This window comes from Oncorhynchus kisutch, linkage group LG21 (assembly GCF_002021735.2).
Source record: "Oncorhynchus kisutch isolate 150728-3 linkage group LG21, Okis_V2, whole genome shotgun sequence".
Classification (NCBI taxonomy): Eukaryota; Metazoa; Chordata; class Actinopteri; order Salmoniformes; family Salmonidae; genus Oncorhynchus; species Oncorhynchus kisutch.
In genome coordinates this window covers 45240038-45247537 of record NC_034194.2, presented here as the reverse complement: position 1 = coordinate 45247537, position 7500 = coordinate 45240038, and the positions used below count along the sequence as shown (strand labels likewise).

The window sequence follows — 7500 nt, the reverse complement described above, 5'->3', positions numbered from 1 at the left end:
ACATCTGGCCACTTCAGAACAGTCCAGCATCAGTCCAGTATCTCTTCACATCTGGCCACTCCAGAACAGTCCAGTATCTCTTCACATCTGGCCACTTCAGAACAGTCCAGCATCTGTCCAGCATCTCTTCACAGCTAGCCAGTTCAGAACAGTCCAGCATCAGTCCAGTTTCTCTTCACATCTGGCCACTCCAGAACAATCCAGTATCTCTTCACATCTGGCCATTTCAGATCAGTCCAGTATCTCTTCACATCTGGCCACTTCAGAACAGCCCAGCATCAGTCCAGTATCTCTTCACATCTGGCCACTTCAGAACAGTCCAGCATCAGTCCAGCATCTCTTCACAGCTAGCCACTTCAGAAGAGTCCAGCATCAGTCCAGCATCTCTTCACAGCTAGCCACTCCAGAACAGTCCAGCATCTATTCTTGAACCATTCCTGGGTGCTTTTTCCACATGTGTTTGGGGTTGTCCTCCTGCTGGAAGACCCAGAACCTTCAATGGAGACCCAGTTTTTGGGCAGTGGGTTGGAAATTGGACTCCAAAACACCTGATAATCTGCTGACTCCTTGAGTCAAGGCCCCCCAGTACCAGAGGTAGCAAAGCGACCCCACAGCATTATCAAACCTCCCATGTTTAATTGTAAGGAGGGGGCGTTTTGCTCGTGCTGAAGACATCAGACCGACATTTTTCAGGGGGTACTGCAGCTATGATGCTATGTCGGAGAAACACAGCTCTCTGACATATTCAATAAGGAATCATGTCAACTCGATTCACGATGAATAAGGAATCATGTCAACTCGATTCACGATGAATAAGGAATCATGTAAACTCGATTCATGTTCAATAAGGAATCACGTCAACTCGATTCATGTTGAATAAGGAATCATGTCAACTCGATTCATGTTGAATAAGGAATCATGTCAACTCTATTCATGTTGAATAAGGAATCATGTCAACTCGATTCATGTTGAATAAGGAATCATGTCAACTCTATTCATGTTGAAAAGGAATCATGTCAACTCTATTCATGTTGAAAAGGAATCATGTCAACTCTATTCATGTTCAATAAGGAATCATGTCAACTAAATATTCCAAACATATTCTGGGACAGTTGTGGGATGCGATAGATCCAAATTAATATAACCACTAGCATAAAAAAACTGTTTTAAACAATGAGGCTGACGCAACAGATCAGAACCTTTGGCTAAAATGTATTTCTTCACATTATAAACGCAGAAAAGCAGACATGGCAGTAGGCTATAAGCATGAATGTTCCATTTGCGGGATATTACCATTCTCAAAACTGTGGTATCATCCCGGCCCTGGTGGTATCATCCCTACTGGTATCATCCCTAATGGTATCATCCCTACTGGTATCATCCCGGTCCTACGGGTATCATCCCTACTGGTATCGTCCCTACGGATATCATCCCGGCCCTATTGGTATCATCCCTACTGGTATCATCTCTACTGGTATCATCCCGGCCCTACTGGTATCATCTCTACTGGTATCATCCCGGCCCTACTTGTATCATCCTTACTGGTATCATCCCGGTCCTACTGGTGTCAGCCCTACTGGTATCATCCCTACTGATATCATCCCGTCCCTGCTGGTATCATCCCGGCCCTAGTGGTATCATCCCTACTGGTATCATCTCTACTGGTATCATCCCGGCCCTAGTGGTATCATCCCTACTTGTATCATCTCTACTGGTATCATCCCGGCCCTACTGGTATCATCTCTACTGTTATCATACCGGCCCTACTGGTATCATACCGGCCCTACTGGTATCATCCCAGCCCTAGTGGTATCTTCCCTACTGGTATCATCTCCACTGGTATCATCCCGGCCCGACTGGTATCATCTCTACTGGTATCATCCCGGCCCTACTGGTATCATCCCGGCCCTACTGGTATCATCCCTAATGGTATCATCCCGGCCCTACTGGTATCATCCCGGCCCTACTGGTATCATCCCTAATGGTATCATCCCGGCCCTACTGGTATCATCCCTAATGGTATCATCCCGGCCCTAGTGGTATCATCCCGGCCCTAGTGGTATCATCCCTAAGGGTATCATCCCGGGCCTAGTGGTATCATCCCTAAGGGTATCATCCAGGCCCTAATGGTATCATGGTCATGGTCATCATGGTCGTGGTCGTGGTCATGGCTGCCATGGTTGTGGCATGGTCATGGTCATCATGGTTGTGGTCATGGTCATGGTCATGGTCATGGCTGTCATGGTCGTGGCATGGTCATGGTCGTCATGGTTGTGGTCATGGTCGTGGTCATGGTCATGGTCGTCATGGTTGTGGTCATGGTCGTGGTCATGGTCATGGTCATGGCTGTCAGGGTCGTGGGTATCATGGTCGTAGTCGTGGTCATGGCTGTCATGGTCGTCGTGGTCATGGCTGTCATAGTCATGGGTGTCATGGTTGTCGTGGTCATGGTCATGGCTGTCGTGGTCATGGTCATGGCTGTCATAGTCGTGGGTATCATGGTCGTAGTCGTGGTCATGGCTGTCATAGTCGTGGGTATCATGGTCGTCGTGGTCATGGCTGTCATAGTCGTGGGTGTCATGGTTGTCGTGGTCATGGTCATGGCTGTCGTGGTCATGGTCATGGCTGTTGTGGTCATGGTCATGGTCATCATGGTCGTGGTCGTGGTCATGGCTGCCATGGTCGTGGCATGGTCATGGTCGTCATGGTTGTGGTCATGGTCATGGCTGTCATGGTCGTGGGTATCATGGTCGTAGTTGTGGTCATGGCTGTCATGGTCGTGGGTGTCATGGTCGTCATGGTCGTGGTCATGGCTGTCATGGTCGTGGGTATCATTGTCGTGGTCGTGGTCATGGCTGTCGTGGTCGTGGGTGTCATGGTCATGGTTGTAGTCGTGGTCATGGCTGTCGTGGTCGTGGGTGTCATGGTCGTGGTCATGGCTGTCATGGTCGTCATGGTCGTGGTCATGGTCATGGCTGTCGTGGTCATGGTCATGGCTGTCATGGTCGTCATGGTCGTGGTCATGGTCGTGGTCATGGCTGTCATGGTCGTCATGGTCGTGGTCATGGTCATGGCTGTCATGGTTGTCATGGTCATGGTCATGGCTGTCATGGTCGTCATGGTCGTGGTCATGGTCATGGCTGTCATGGTCGTGGTCATGGTCATGGCTGTCATGGTCGTGGTCATGGCTGTCATGGTCGTCATGGTCGTGGTCATGGCTGTCATGGTCGTGGTCGTGGTCATGGCTGTCATGGTCGTCATGGTCATGGCTGTCGTGGTCGTGGTCATGGTCGTGGTCATGGCTCTCATGGTCGTCATGGTCGTGGTCATGGCTGTCGTGGTCGTGGCTGTCATGGTCGTGGTCATGGCTGTCATGGTCGTGGTCATGGTCATGGCTGTCATGGTCGTAAATTTACACACTCATGTTGATAAATCTCACTGTTTGCTTGTAAATCCCAAGCATGATTTACCCACAGATGTGTGGCTCCGTACGGTCGACAATGAATCACATCTATAACCTATGACGAGAGCTGAAAACAGCAGTGGGTGGAGGGCACCTCTCCAACATTCAATTAGAGCCGTTCGCTGCTGAAATGTGGTCCAATTTGCCAGTAGAAAGGCTCATCGACGGCTACAAGAAGCCGTCTGTTGGCAGTAAGTTATTAATCAACTATTAAACTACCCCGATTCAACGAGAGAACAAACTGTATAAAGTCAATCTTCAAGCACAATGTTTCCTAGGTTTTCTTCTCATTGTTCTTCAATGACATCTCGTCGCCAGACACACCTAGAGCTAGACGACTGAAACTTTATCAATCCCCTCTGGGAAGACAGCCCAAACAGGACCCGCTGAAAATGAACAAATACCACGAAGACCACTGCTGGCCAATGAGATGGCTGATGTCAGGTGAATGGAATGTTGGGTATGTGGTGTGTGTGTGTTGCTTTAGTCCCGCCCAGAGGGGCTGTTAAAACTATTAACTCTGACATCATCAAGTTTGATTGAATATCATCTAGCTAGCATCCTTTAATAGGGAGAGAGCTGTAAGTTCGTTATAAACACACTGACTATAGAGGAATGTGGTACATTACAGTTTTTCCATTACATGTCTATGAAAGACTGAATACTGTACTCATCAACAGTGAGGTGATAACAGAGTGTTTAACTACTCTCTCGTTCCCCCATGTTCTCTCTCTCTCGCTCTCTCTCTGTCTCCCTCTCTGTCTCTCTCTCTGTCTCTCTCCCTCTCTCTCTGTCTCTCTCACTGTTGCTCTCTCTCTGTCTCCCTCTCTGTCTCTCTCTCTGTCTCTCTCCCTCTCTCTCTGTCTCTCTCTCTGTCTCTCTCACTGTTGCTCTCTCTCTGTCTCCCTCTCTGTCTCTCTCTCTGTCTCTCTCTCTGTCTCTCTCCCTCTCTCTCTGTCTCTCTCACTGTTGCTCTCTCTCTGTCTCCCACTCTGTCTCTCTCTCTGTCTCTCTCACTGTTGCTCTCTCTCTGTCTCTCTCTCTGTCTCTCTCTCTGTCTCTCTCTCTCTCTCTCTTCTCCTCATTACTCTCCTCTATCCTCCTGTTTTCTCTCCTCCTCCTCCCTCTCCTCACATCTCTCAGAGAGAGTTAGAGAGAGAGAGAGACAGTGAGAGAGAGTGAGAGCGACAGTGAGAGAGACAGTGAGAGAGAGAGAGAGAGAGAGAGAGAGAGAGAGCACAGTGAGAGTGACCATGAGAGAGAGAGACAGTGACAGAGAGAGAGACAGTGGAGACAGTGAGAGAGAGAGAGAGACAGTGAGAGAGAGAGAGAGAGAAGAGAGAGAGAGAGAGACAGTGAGAGAGAGAGAGAGAGAGAGAGAGGAGACAGTGAGAGAGAGAGAGGAGAGAGAGAGAGAGAGAGAGAGAGAGAGAGAGAGAGAGAGAGAGAGAGAGAGAGAGAGAGAGAGAGAGAGAGAGAGAGAGAGAGAACAGTGAGAGAGACAAGTGAGAGAGTGAGACAGTGAGACAGTGAGAGAGAGTGAGAGAGACAGAACAGAGAGGGAGAGAGACAGTGAGAGAGACAGTGAGAGAGACAGTGAGAGAGGGAGAGAGTCAGAGAGAGCGAGAGACAGTGAGAGAGACAATGAGAGAGGGAGAGAGAGAGAGAGAGAGAGAGAGACAGTGAGAGAGACAGTGAGAGAGGGAGAGAGAGACAGTGAGAGAGGCAGTGAGAACAGGACTTGGTGGTGTTGACATCTGAGTGAGTGTGATGCTTTAAAGCTCTAGAGGAGGAAATAGTTTCCAGTGCTCTGTGGGCTGCGCCTCACACACACACACACACACACACACACACACACACACACACACACACACACACACACACACACACACACACACACCACACACACACACACACACACACACACACACACACACACACACACACACACACACACACACACACACACACTCACACACACACACACAAATGTTTGTTTTACTATACTTGCGGGGACCAATCAATTGATCCCCATTCAAAATCTCATTTTCCATAACTCCTAACCCTAATTCTAATGGTATCCCTAACCCTAATACCTAACCTTAAAATAGCCTTTTTCCTCGTGAGGGCCTTGACATGTTCCCTATTTTTTTATCCTTATGAGGACTTCACGAGGGCCTCATTTATAACAATTTGCGTCAATTTCACACTAAATATCGTACAAACATGCTGAGATTGATGAATTTGTCGCACGCGTACATACGCACGTACGGTATAAATCAGATCCTGAAACTGGGGGAGGAAGAGACTGGGACTGGAGGAAGAGACTGGGAGAGGAAGAGACTGGGGGAGGAAGAGACTGGGGGAGGAAGAGACTGGGGGAGGAAGAGACTGGGGGAGGAAGAGACTGGGGGAGGAAGAGACTGGGGGAGGAAGAGACTGGGAGAGGAAGAGACTGGGGGAGGAAGAGACTGGGAGAGGAAGAGACTGGGAGAGGAAGAGACTGGGGGAGGAAGAGACTGGGGGAGGAAGAGACTGGGGGAGGAAGAGACTGGGGGAGGAAGAGACTGGGAGAGGAAGAGACTGGGGGAGAAAGAGACTGGGGGAGGAAGAGACTGGGAGAGGAAGAGACTGGGGGAGGAAGAGACTGGGAGAGGAAGAGACTGGGAGAGGAAGAGACTGGGAGAGGAAGAGACTGGGGGAGGAAGAGACTGGGGGAGGAAGAGAAAATAACACCCTTATTTCCTGCATACTTTGGATACTTTGGACGTATTTGGAAATTAGGACTAAATATATCTAAAGGAAATAGAAATGGCCTTAACTTAATCGTTTCTGGAGGTTTGACGACAGAATGTTCCTACTGTTGCAGTAACATTTGATTGGGCTTAATGTTTCGTTGTTAATTGTTTTGTCTTTTTGTCTCCCCCCTCTAATCTACACGCTACCGTGAACTCTGACACGTTGTCTAGATACAGTGGTAGACATACACCCTTCGATGCAACAGATGAACAGCCTGTTTCAAATGATTTTAGAATGCAAAAGAAACAAAATGGATGTTCTCACAAATGGCTCAACGATTGTCATCTTGTTAGTAACCTGTAATTTGTTATGAACAAACATGTCCATCTTATCCCCCATTTGCTGCTTGAGTGCTTGGAATGCAATACTTCAACCAATAGAAACTCAGCGTACCCGTGGTGTAAAGTTTGCGGGAAGTTGAACACATTCTTACGTCAAGTTCAGTTAAAAAACTAAAATAATTCTGTGTGAAAACCACACGCAGGTTCAAAACATAACACCAAACATACACCATCAGCCAAGTGGTCGGTGGAAGAGAAGGGAAGGGTGTAACTCTCTGTTTATACACTTTATCCAAAGGTTTAGTCCAGCACTCACACCTCTCTATGTATCTGTGCGTGAGAGACAGACTGTTGTGTGTGAACTAGACCTTCAATTCTAAATGGTTTACAGTACTGGTTAGTGAATGGTTTACAGTACTGGTTAGTGAATGGTTTAACAGTACTGGTTAGTGAATGGTTTACAGTACTGGTTAGTGAATGGTTTACAGTACTGGTTAGTGAATGGTTTACAGTACTGGTTAGTGAATGGTTTACAGTACTGGTTAGTGATTTTCCTGATAATATCATAGCCACATCACTCACTTTCTCTTTCTCTTTCTCTCTTTTCTCTCTTTCTTTCTTTCTCCCTCCCTCCCTCCCTCCCTCCCTCCCTCCCTCCCTCCCTCCCTCCCTCCCTCCCTCCCTCCCTCCCTCCCTCCCTCCCTCCCTCCCTCCCTCCCTCCCTCCCTCCCTCCCTCCCACTCTCCCTCCATCCCACTCTCCTCCACTCCCTCCCTCCATCCCTCCCTCCATCCCTCTCTCCCTCCCTCCCTCTCCCACCCACCCACCCTCCTCCCTCCCTCCCTCCCTCCCTCCCCTCCCTCCCTCCCTCCCTCCTTTCATCCCCTCTCTCCCTCCCTCCCTCTCCCACTCCATCTCTCCCTCCTCCACCCCCTCCAATCCTCCATCCACCCCTCC

The 7500-nt window shown here is 48.8% G+C and overlaps 1 protein-coding gene across 1 annotated transcript in view; it reads right to left on the bottom strand.

Annotated features, from left to right (window-relative positions):
* Positions 1 to 7500, bottom strand: part of LOC116356214 (eyes absent homolog 4) — a gene marked incomplete in the record, with an annotated part of 107025 nt that overhangs the window by 10255 nt on the left and 89270 nt on the right.